We start from the raw sequence: 12,627 nt of genomic DNA on the forward strand, positions 1-12,627 counted from the left end.
GACTGTGTCGGTCCCTTACTTAAAACTAATACTTGTTGACCATAATGTGTGTGTCCGCAGGATTTCCAGAAGCAATTACTTTGAGGAATATTAAAAATAAAACCAAAGACAAAGCTTTGATAAATGTTTTCTAATATGGTTTAGCTTTCCCAAACCTGTCCAACTGGATCAAGAGTCAGATTTTATGTCTGGAATTTTCCAGAAAGTTTTAAATATTTGCTGATCACCCTGAAAGTCAAGGGGTTTTAAATGATTTCATCAAACTTAGACAAATATGATTCGGTCATATTGCTTTTTTACCAGAAAATACTGGAATGAAGGTGTTCATTTACTGTTGTTTTGTTGTTAGGGAATCAGTTCAAGGATAGGTCAGATAGAGTCCCTTTTGAACTAATCTTTGGACATGCTGTCCGTGGACCATTTAAGTTATTAAAATAGAAACTTCTTGCAACTAAAGATTCAGAAATTAATCTTCTAGACAATTTTCTGATTTTAAATATAAGTTGTCAAAAGCTTGTGAAGTAGCAAGAGCTAATCTTCACCCTAGTCAGTCAAACGTGAAATTAAGGTATGACATTAAAGCAAATGAAAGGAGTTTTCCGCCTGGTGAAAGAGTTCTGGCTGTCTTGCCCATGACATTGAAATTGTAGATTCCACACCTGTGCAACATCATCCTTACATGATGGTTCTTTTCAAACAGGAATGTTTGAAAAAAAAGAAATTCAGTATTTGCTGGAGAATGATTTTAAAGTTTAAAAAATTGATTGGAGTTCACCGAAACAAGATAACACTTTCTGCAAGTGCGATGACTATAGAAACAAATAACAGTGTTACCAAAACATATCCATTGCCATTACCAAGAATCGACGACTGCATTGACAAAATTGGAAATGCAAAATATATTACAAAGTTTGATTTATTGAAAGGATTCTGGCAAATTCTACTGACTGAAAGGTGAAAGGAAACTCTAGATGGAATTTATCAATATAAAGTAATGTCGTTTCGGATGAAAGGTTATACTTTCCAACGTTTAATGAAGATGGTTAAATTTGGTCTAGATAGTTATAACGCTTAGATAGACGATATCATCATCTACAACAACACATGGAAGGATCACTTGGTAACCATTAGAAAATTCTTAGATCGACTCACTGATGCAAATTTGACAATTAATTTAGGCAAAATTTAGTTTTACATGCGTTACATTTTTGGAACATATTGTAGGACATGGTCAAGGTAAACCTATAAGATAGTAGTTCCCAAACCTTTTCTGTCCACCGCCCCCTTGGTTATCCTCAGAGCCCCCCCCCCACCCCGTAACAAGCATTATTCAGCATTTGAGCCCCCCTCGGTAACCCCACCGCCCCAAAGGAAGTGTTACCTCCCACTTTGGGAACCACTGAAGTTATGATCAAGTTTATCTCTGAATTCTCTGTTCCTATCAGTAAAAAGCAGCTGGTGCAATATTTGGGTATGGCCGGATATTATCAGACATTTCGCTCCGGTATTAACTGAATTGCGGAAACCCTGACCATTTTGTTGAGTTGGAAAACCTACGGGGTTTTTTTGGCTCTGAAAAATGCCAGGAAGCATTCGATAAGTTAAAGTCCATACTTAAGACTATGCAGATTGTTTCAGCTCCAAATTTCAGTCAATTATTTAAAATGTCTGTTGATGCAAGTGGTTGGCGTGGTGGAGTATTGATTCAAGAAGACAAAAATAATGTTTCAACAGATTTTGCAAGGTTTTGAGTGTGTTCACAACAGCATGGACGTTACTGTTGTTCTTGCACCAAATCCACATCGAAAGCTCACGAAAAAAATGATGGGCCGTTTGTATGTGGCCCGGAGCAGAAAACATAGTTTCATAAACTGAAAGAGTTATTGGATGATGCTAATACTCTGGGTTATTTTGACAGGAATGCACCAACTACTATAACTGCTGATGCCAGTCCGGTAGGTATATGTGTTGTATTGGTTCATCAGCAAAATCATGAGTATCGGGTAGTTAGTTACATAAGAGTTACCAAACGAAGGTATATACAAACCGCAAAAAAGCACTCGCTATAGCATGTGCGTGTCAATATTTCCGTATCTATATTTTTGGTATGTATTTTGTGATTTTCAGTGATCACACACCACTCGAATGTATATATTCACCTAAACTGAGACCATGTGAGCAAATAGATAGATGAGTTTTGCGATTATAGCCATATCGGTATGTTGTAGAGTACATACAAGGGCGGAAAAATATAGCCGATGCACTATTGCGTTTGTGGCTGATTCGCCAAGGAATTGTGTGTGTGTGTGTGTGTGTGTGTGTGTGATTTGGATTTTTGCCGTAGCTTTAACAATTTTTCAGACATATGGCTACGATGTCTGCCGTGTGGCAGTTTATAGTGATGTCTAGCACTGGGGCGTCATGCCTCAGACATGTAGCATGATGTCCCATCCAGTCCTGACACCAGTCCTAATACTAACCTCTTAATGCTTGTAACATGTGGTACCATGCACATTAGATACACCTGTAAGTCCAACCGCTCCAATCAATGGAGACATATTGAATTCACGAAGACCGACTAGAGTTTTGAAAATGCCGGAAAAGTTTAAAGGCTTTGTTTAAAATTAAATCTAAAGGAGCATTAAGATATGATATCATGTAACAAATTTTGTTGCGCATTTGGTTATAGTGCCCACATTTTAAGGAATTCTTAAATTTTTTTGATTACTAGTCTGATTATTGGAATTCAGTGCAATAGAAGTATTCCTTTGCCCGAAATAATTAGCCAATTACTAAGAGCAAACGTCACGGAGTAAAGTGTTAATGAGTTTCCATGATGCCATGGTTCACTAGTAGTGAATTAGGTCTAAACCAAATGAGTGTCGATGGAATAACAAAGTCCCTACTAAATCTAGTGGTGTAATTGGTGGTGTGACTGAAATGGCAGCGTGGAGAGGGGGGATCTGCTGCACAACAGCTGATTCTCGATACCACCCTGCCCAGGCTTCATAGCTCCACTGGAGAGGACGCTCCAGCGTCTTCGTACGACATCAGCACAACACGAGAAGTAGCAGTTTACTGGTTCTAAGTCAAAGCTCGACTGGTGTAGAGCTTGGCGCCAGGAGTTACTTCTGATGGTGGGAGAGATCACCAGGTGAATCCAACTGGACAGTTACCGCCCGCCTCAAGCTGGACAGCCCCCAGTCAGTAAGGTGCTGCCTGCCATGGCCTGCCTGCTTCACTGGGTGCATGGAGCTTAGGGAACCATCTCGACAAGTGTGCCACAACACTCCGCACCAGGAAAGACTAAAAGAAGAAATAAGAAGACTCCAACTCTTCGTTTTTCAACCTGGAACATCATGACCATGTGTCTTGGATTGACCGCTGACCTACAGCAGATCAACGATGCACGGAAGACTGCCGTCATTGACAGAGAACTCTCCCGACTGTACATCAACATTGCCTGCCTCCAGGAGACCTGACTGGCTGACAGCGGCACCATCAGGGAAGCCAATTACACGTTCTTTTGGCAGGGGAAGCCCTCGGATGAACCTAGGCAGCATGGTGTAGGCTTTGCCGTAAAGAACACGCTAATCGCCTTCATTGAACCTCCATCATCAGGTACTGAGAGAATCCTTGCCCTCCAGTTGTCAACATCCTTAGGCCCGGTCAACATTTACATTTGCTCCACCCACGAGGAGAAAGACAAGTTTTATGAGGCTCTGTATCAGGCAATATCCAGTATCCCCAACAATGAAAGCCTTTACTTACTAGGAGACTTCAATGCTAGAGTGGGAGCTGACCATGAGGCCTGGTCCACCTGTCTCGGCTTTTACGGAAGGGGCAAGATCAACAAGAATGGTCAGCAACTGCTGGAAATGTGCTGCTCCCACAGCCTATGTGTGACCAACACTTTCTTCAAATGCAAGGAGATCCACCAGGTGTCGTGGAGACACCCACGTTCACGCCACTGGCACCAGCTAGACCTCGTCATCATCAGGCGTGCAGAACTGGCCAGTGTCCTCCTTACCTGTAGCTACCACAGTGCCGATTGCAACACGGACCATTCCCTCGTGGCCAGCAAGGTGCGAATATTACCCAAGAAGCTCCACCACGAAAAGAAGAAGGGTCACCCACGCATCAACACCTGCTGTGTAAGCAACCCAGAGAAAACACAGCAGTTCATCAGCAAACTGAAGAAAGCCCTCACCAAAGTGACACCTGATGACACCATTGACTCCAAGTGGTCCCATATCCGTGACTCTGTGTACAATTCAGCCATCACAGCTTACGGGAAGAGGGAGCGAAAGAATGTTGACTGGTATGAGGCAAACTGGGAGGAGATGGAGCCCGTGACTGAGGCAAAGAGGAAAGCCCTCCTGGCACACAAGTCTGCACCTAGCCCCAGAACACTACAAGCCCTCGGGATTGCAAGGAACAACACCCAGAAGACCACCCGCCGCTTTATCAACACCTACTGGCGGAACCTTTGCAACAGTATACAGACAGCTGCCGACACCGGGGATGCAGGAGGAATGTATGAGGGTATCAAAAAAGGCGACAGCCCCCCCCCCCACAAGACCGCCCCCCTCATGTCGAAGACGGGCGAAGTCATCACAGACCAGGGGAAACAACTGCAGCGATGGGTTGAGCACTATCTCGAGCTATATGCAACCTAAAACAATGTCACTGGAACTGCCCTGGACGCCATTCCAGACCTGCCTGTCATGGAGGAGCTAGACACACAGCCCACCCTGGAAGAGCTCGGAAAAGGCATCGATTGCCTTGCCAGTGGGAAGGCTCCTGGAAGCGACGGCATCCCGCCTGAATTCCTCAAGAGCGGAAAACCAGCACTGCTCCAGCCCCTACACATCCTCCTCTTCTTTTACTGGGAACAGGGATACATCCCACAGGACACGCGTGACGCCAACAACGTCACTTTGTACAAAAATAAAGGAGACCGTAGTGACTGCAACAACTACCGGGACATCTCCCTCCTCAGCATCGTCGGAAAGGCTTTCGCCCGTGTTGCCTTGGTGTGCTTGCAGATCCTAGCCTCCCGCGTCTACCCAGAGTCCCAATGTGGATTTCGAACCGGCAGGTCAACTGTAGACATGATCTTCTCACTGCAGGAGAAGTGTCGCGAGTAGCAGATGCCCGTCTACATTGCCTTCATAGACCTAAGGAAGGCGTTTGACCTGGTTAGTCGGAGTGTACTCTTCAGACTCCTACAGAAGATCGCCTGCCCCCCCCCCTCCACGTCTGCTTGCTGTCACCCTGTTCCACGAGAACATGCACATCACAGTATGCTTCAATGGCGCAACATCTGAAACATTCCCAGTCATCAGCGGAGACAAACAAGGCTGTGTCGTTACGTCGACGCTCTTTGTCATCTTCTTCTCCATGCTCCTCCAGTACGCATTCAAGGACTGCAGCGACTGAGTGTACATCCATACCAGGGCTGACGGCAAGCTGTTCAACATCGCCCGTCTCCGTGCTAAGACTGAAGACACATAGGTACTCATCCGTGAAATGCTCTTCGCCGACGATGCAGCCTTGATATCACACACGGAAGATGGACTTCAGCAGCTGGTATGCCGCCTCTCCCATGCTTGTAAGGGATTTGGACTGACCATCAGTTTGAAGAAAACGAACGTCATGGCGCAGGACGCAGACTCTCCTCCTTCTGTCACCATCGATGGGTACGACTTGGAAGTTGTCGAGAACTTCACATACCTCAGGTCTAACATCTCCAGCTCACTCTCCATTGATTCTGAGGTGAACGGCAGGACTGCCAAGGCAGCAGCAGTGATGGCCAGACTTAACCAGAGAGTCTGGAACAACCCCAACCTCACCAAGAAGACCAAACTGCGTGTCTACCAAGCCTGCGTGCTCAGCTCACTTCTCTACAGCAGCGAAACATGGACGACCTATGCAAGACACGCGAGGAAACTCAACAACTTCCACCTGAGATGTCTGCGGCGCATTCTTCACATCCAGTGGCAGGACAAGGTACCCAACACAGAGGTTCTAGAACGCGCCAACATGAACAGCATGTTCTCCATTCTCAGCGAGAGGTGCCTTCGCTGGCTTGGCTATGTCAAGAGAATGGCCCCAGGCCGCATTCCCAAGGACATGTTATATGGGGAGTTAACAAAAGGTGCACGACCAACTGTTTACAAGAAGGAAATGAAGACGGCAAACATCAATGTCAACGTCTGGGAGAGCTGTGCAAACAACCGTTCCAGCTGGCGTCTAGCTGTCAGGCAGGGAGTTCAAAACGCAGAGGAAGAGAGAAAAATAAAACGAGCTGAAAAGAGAGCTAGAAAGAAGGATAAACAAAAGCTTACTTTGGAGCTACGCCATTGTCTACCGTAGACGGACGGATGCCAAGACCCAATATAATAGTTATTCCCCCTGTCTTATTGTTGCGTATATGTACTAAGAGAGTGGAAAAATAAATGCTATCATGGCGTATCTTAAACGTTGAATGTCTTGTTGGTTAAATCCAAACGTTATTATCGGATCCTACAGATAGTAGTATGTGTCGTCCAGTTCTCACTACCCCTTATGTGGCGCTCTACAGTTTCCCATTTTACACATGGTTCGATCTTTAAAGAAATATAATTTATCAGGTTTTCCTAACTGGCTATCCTAGGTATTGAAATAAAACCTTATATATCTTACGCATTTTTTAAAGAACTTTTAATCTCCTTTATCTCTATCTCCGCTTGATCATTTTCATTTACTGGATTTAAAGGTAAATTGTATATAAAAAAAATGAACCACCTATAGCATTTATATTCTTAACAAAAATAATTAACTTTAACAATAATGAAAACATAAAGTTTAAATATTTTATATATCAGGCCAGTGAAGCCGACCTTTCAATACTATCAAACAGTAATGTATATAAATTACACATTGGCTTGGATTAATTTCTTATGAAAATCGCGTTTCGTCGCTTGGTATTGACCAAATAAATATTTCGTAATGAGTTACTAATGAATAAGACAGTGTAATATGTATTTTACTATTATGGGTGAAATTTATCTTGCAATGATTAACTCTAGATACAACACGTGATCTCTAAACCTATTAAACGAAAATTAGCTAAATATATATTTAAGTTCTCTGCAGAGATAATGCCATTTTCGTCAATTATTTTATGTCCTTATTATAATTCTTGCAAAGTCAAACGAATTCGTATAATATAAGAGTATGATGTTGTATTTAATTAAATCATGAATTTGACAGGACACCAGTTTCACTTTTTGAGTTTAAAATATTTTTGTCGTTGTTGATTTTAGTATTTAGTACTATCAATAAATAGCATGGTATACATTATAAATATACAATCTAAACAAATTTGGTAAAGGCATTAGGTTACCACTCTAAATTTTAAACTATGTAATAGAAAGAAGAGAAATCGTCAAGCTTAGTAAAATCAACAACTATTTTATTTATCTAAGTTGAAAAGTGAAACCCTAAGGGACACTTGCAGTATTCTGAATTAAATTCTAAATAATCATATTTGTCCCATCACAAGTACAAAATAATAGTGTTCTGAATGAATTATAATAGTCTTTAATGTCCTGATCTACCAATAGTATTGAATGTCCTGATGCACCACAATAATACAATACATATTGTCTTTGAACGAATTCTCAGTAATCCCCAAGTAATGTTTGGGTCCACAAGTCAATGAGTAATTATTAATTGAATTAAATAATTTAAATAAATAATTTCTCCCAAATTATAGTTTAGCACAAATGCAAACTTCCCAAAAAAACTCAAATGAAACAGAAATTAATTTAAAAAATTTACCAAACCTCTTTATATACAAATACCCACTTGACCTACGACGCAATAGAATGTACTAGAAAACAAACATTTCCGATTGAAATTTCCACTAATTCTTGAACTCATAACGTACTGTTTACTACTTAAATTATCACGAAAATTAAGTACGCAAAACCTTTTACTTTCAGTCACGTAAACAAGTCAAGCACAAAAGCTATATTAAATTAACAATTAATATATTCAGACCAAAACTTCGTGTAATTTGTAGCAAATAATTTTTTCCATTTCGTGGAAAACATTTGAATCAGCATAAACCTGGACTGATATACAAGTGGAGTGTTGGCAATCGCGGTGTCAAGAATATCATCTGTTCCCTATTGATATCCAAATGAGAGCACTGAGCAACCGAGATCAAAGTGAACTGCATGGATGTAAATGCTTTCGAGGGCAAAGATGCTCGTTTATAATGCATATTTTGTAAACCACTGTTTCACCATTGACAGTAAGTATTTTTGTCTCCATTTTTAGACTTCTAAATCTGAGATCACCTTTCACATGTGGACACAAACAAGACGTCTTTTCACTAAGATATGTGGGTTTCTATCATTCATTAATTAAAGAACGAAATATCAGAGTGGATGAGAAAAACTGGTATCTCCTGTGGTATAAACGTGATACAAATTTATGATTTTAGTTCTCAGTGTGAGTTGTAGAAGGGACGTGTATATGTTTCCGTTAGTAGAACAATGTTACAGCTAAATGCAACCTCTAATGTAGATAAGTACATGCGGGACTTGTAGCCCGAGTGCACATAACCATCGCAGTTCTTTTAGTCTAAGGGTGAAACCAATTACAGGTCAGATCATTAGAATTGCATTAGAATGGAATCGGTGATATTTGAGAACATCGGAGTTTCCAATCTCGCTGGTGTGTTAGTCATAGACATGAACACTGTTGTTCACAGGACGTCTTTTAATACTCTTTTATCTCAGTTTATCACCATGTTATGTCTTGTCTTCCTTCCACGCTTTTATTTCTCTTTTCTTTTACATTTTAGATAGCGACAGTGATGAATACATAACTGCTTTTAATAAGAAAGCAATTTGTTACTTGTCTTGTAAAAGTGGTATGTTTATAATTACAAATAATTTTAGTTTAACTTATGCAAAATATTTATTTTGCGCACAACAATAATTCAATTTACTGTTAATTTATCAGCACAAATAAATATCAACGATACCTAACGTTTATGGATATGATACAATGCAAGCGAATTTCTGACATCAGCTCAACTTTCAGAATAGTGGCCAAATTCGAACGATGACTAAAGGGCGATTTTATATCATAAGTCACAATTAAGCGACATATTTAAAGCATTTATTGTATAAAAGTCATCCAAAGTGTGCAAAAATACAAGAAACTATAAGTGCTTTTGGACTTTCCTTTCATCAGGGTATGAATAAGTAACACTTCTATGATAATTAAAGAGGATGGTCAGATTAGGTTCCAGATTTATGAAGTTCTTGTTATCATCGTTGTGAAAGGTTCAAAAATAGGTGGAGGTACAGCAGGTGCGTGCATGACTGATAGCAGGGGGATGCCTTGGTGTCTGGAGGACAAGCACACGCCACCAAAGTATTTTTAGCTCGCCTGGCCATAAGGTCAAGTGAGTTTATAATATGTTTCCTCGTCCGTCGCAGGTCGTTCCTTCCCACTTGTTATTTACGATTTCTTTTAAAGACCCAGCAGAATTAAGTCAGCTGTACAGAAATCATGCTAGTAGGAAACTCAAACTTGTTGTCACTCTGCGATCGAATATGACCGCAGGTCGCAGATATAAAAAAATAAAATAAAGCAAAATCTAAACAACAGAAAAACCTTAAATAACCTCTTCTCAAAACGAAGATTTTATCTTTTCAGATTTTGGCTTACTTACATCAATGCAATTTAAGCGTACATGCGCACAGACGAGTTAAAAGCGAAAATGAGGTTATGTTTGCTACTCGTGCATTTGAAGTAAAGGGTGACCGATATTAAAACCGAAATAGGAATATAATTTATCAGCAATTGAATTCTTTTACATATACATTAGATAAATTTAAACAAATAAGGATTCCAGCCTTCAGCTGAGACTAATATATTCGTCCAAGAAACGGGATTTCTTCGTGTACAATGACGTTTTGAGTGGTTGGTTCAAAATAGTATTTTCGACTTTATTGATTATAGCAGTGTTACGACTCTACGGTCTTAAACTATGTAACAGGAATGAGTGAAAAGAACAGGTTTTGCAGAAATTAGCAAATAATGTATTTCCCTAGAATACAAGGCGAGATTTCCCTATAATACAAGGTGAAAATTAGATATAACTTACAGTATGGTGAATGAAATCATAAATTGCTCTAAAAATTCTGTCACAAGTCCAAAATTATCGAGTATTCCATATCAGTTCCAATGGTGATCCGAATAAAGTAAAATTTATTGTGCTAATGTACCTACAGTCTGGAATAGTTTGACGCTCTAACATTATTGATGTATCACAATGATACAATCCACTATGTCGGTAAATGAATTTTCAGTAATTTTTAAATGGCTACGTAATCTTGAAGTTTAGGAGCACCTTGTAAATCCAATGAATAATTGAAATAAGTAAACAAATCCTGTCAACTGAACACAATACACGACTCGACTAAGACTGATGTATCAGATAGGAATGACTAATTCTCAGGTAAACATTCCTTATATTAATTTTAAAAAAATTATAACCAGAATCAGGATCAAACATTCATTTCTAGATGATGTATGTGCTTGAATTATGCATGCTTGTTTGCATTTTTCTTATAGTTATTGATATTCAGTATAATATCACATGTCCAGAATCCAGTATTTGTAAGAGGTCAGCTTTGAGTCATTTGAATGTAGGCGTGTCAAAAAGAAAGAATAATTAAAAATCACGATTTTTCACATAATTCTTTTAAAAGGTATTTACCATGTTTCATAATTATTCGTTAACATAATTTATTACGAGCTGAAACAAGAAATATTTTGTTCGCTGCTGGCATCTAGCAATATCATACTCATAATTGTTTGTTAAATTAACTACAACCACACACACACACACACACACACACACACACACACACACACACACCTATATGTTGAAGTAGCGTATTTACAGTTCAAACAAATTCCAGAAGCTGCAAGTATATATATATATATATATATATATATATATATATATATATATATATATATATATATATATATATATATATATATATATACACTACTTGAAGCTTCGGTATAAATACACTACTTGAAGCTTCGGGAATTTGTTTGAACTGTAAATACGCTACTTCAACCTACATAACGAAGACTGTAGTTGCCACTAACAGAATAAGTGAAAAGCACGCAGACAGAACAGGAAACACGAATGAAAGAACCCAGATAATTAAATTTAGACACATAACGCTAACACCGTAGACTAAGACTGCAGGTTATTATTGAAGTGAAATATTTGTATAAACGTGTTACAATGTTTTAGTTATTGTGATTTTTTTATCTGAGAACTCAGTTATTTTTAACCGAGATTACCTTTTTGCAAATATCATTACAGCACAACTGGTTTATGATATGCACCCAATTTTCTTATGTTAATTTTTAATCATAATGAAATATTTTCTTTTCTTCAACTTTGAATGACAGCAAGCAATAATCTTTCCCAAACAATATTCCTTTCAACATCAATAATTCGATGTGAATTATGTTAATTTAGATCGTTTTATACTTAAAGTGATATGTACACATTTTCGTTTTTATAATGGGAACCAATATGGTGCAGTGTTAAAAATCGACGTGACATGTCAAATTTGTATTTTTCAGTATATCATGTGTATTTTTATATTTGTCAAGTGTAATCCTGGAAAATCTGTAATACTAGCGTTTATTTCCTTTCTGTTTTATATACGTATTTGAATCTGTATTATTGTGTTTAGCCTAATTCATAATAAATTTAATAAAATAATCAGTTGGTTTCATTTTTTCAGTTGAATGTTGATGGTAAAATTATTTTTTTTTCTACTGACTTTTATATAAGTTAAATTTTGGTGGTGAAAAAAAGTATGCGTAATTGTTTCTGAATCTTTACTGACCAAAATGGTACTCATTTTAAAATGTCTCTGAATCTTTACTGACCACAAAGGGTACTTATTTTAAAATGTCTATGAATCTTTACTGACCACAAAGGTACTCATTTTAAAATGTCTCTGAATCTTTATTGACCTAAAGGTCACTCATTTTAAATTGCCGCTCACGTAAACTGTTTTATAGATCAGCACTACTGAACACGAAGGTATAAACAATTAGAAGAAACCCACTAGACGCATAAATATATGACCAAATTGTATGAATAATTCTTGATTAATTTTAATTTTCATATTTTTTGCCGCATTTAACTTTTACGCAGAATTAATTTTTCCCGCTAAAATGTGCTAAATGTCAGAGTTTTTAATGCAAATCTATAGACTTTACCAACTGCAGTGAATTTACGTTAAATAACGATGTTACAATTTACTGCAAAATTTTGAGTTGCAAAACAGAAACCCAACTTCGCTTACAAATCTATAAAGTGGTACTCTTAAATCTTCGTTTTAATTTTGTATTACAGAATTATTTCGGTAAATAAGTAAGTACATTTATTCCGGTAAATGCCTTGATTCGGGTTATTTTAGTAACCAGACACGCGTTGAAATTTAGGTAACACCACTCTAGGCTGGGTGTCTAAGTTGTACTTATGACGACGCCTGGAAAATACGCGGCAGTGAACCA

The sequence above is a fragment of the Sinohyriopsis cumingii genome, chromosome 16 (genome assembly GCF_028554795.1).
Source record: "Sinohyriopsis cumingii isolate HCF-2022 chromosome 16, ASM2855479v2, whole genome shotgun sequence".
In the NCBI taxonomy this organism is placed as follows: domain Eukaryota; kingdom Metazoa; phylum Mollusca; class Bivalvia; order Unionida; family Unionidae; genus Sinohyriopsis; species Sinohyriopsis cumingii.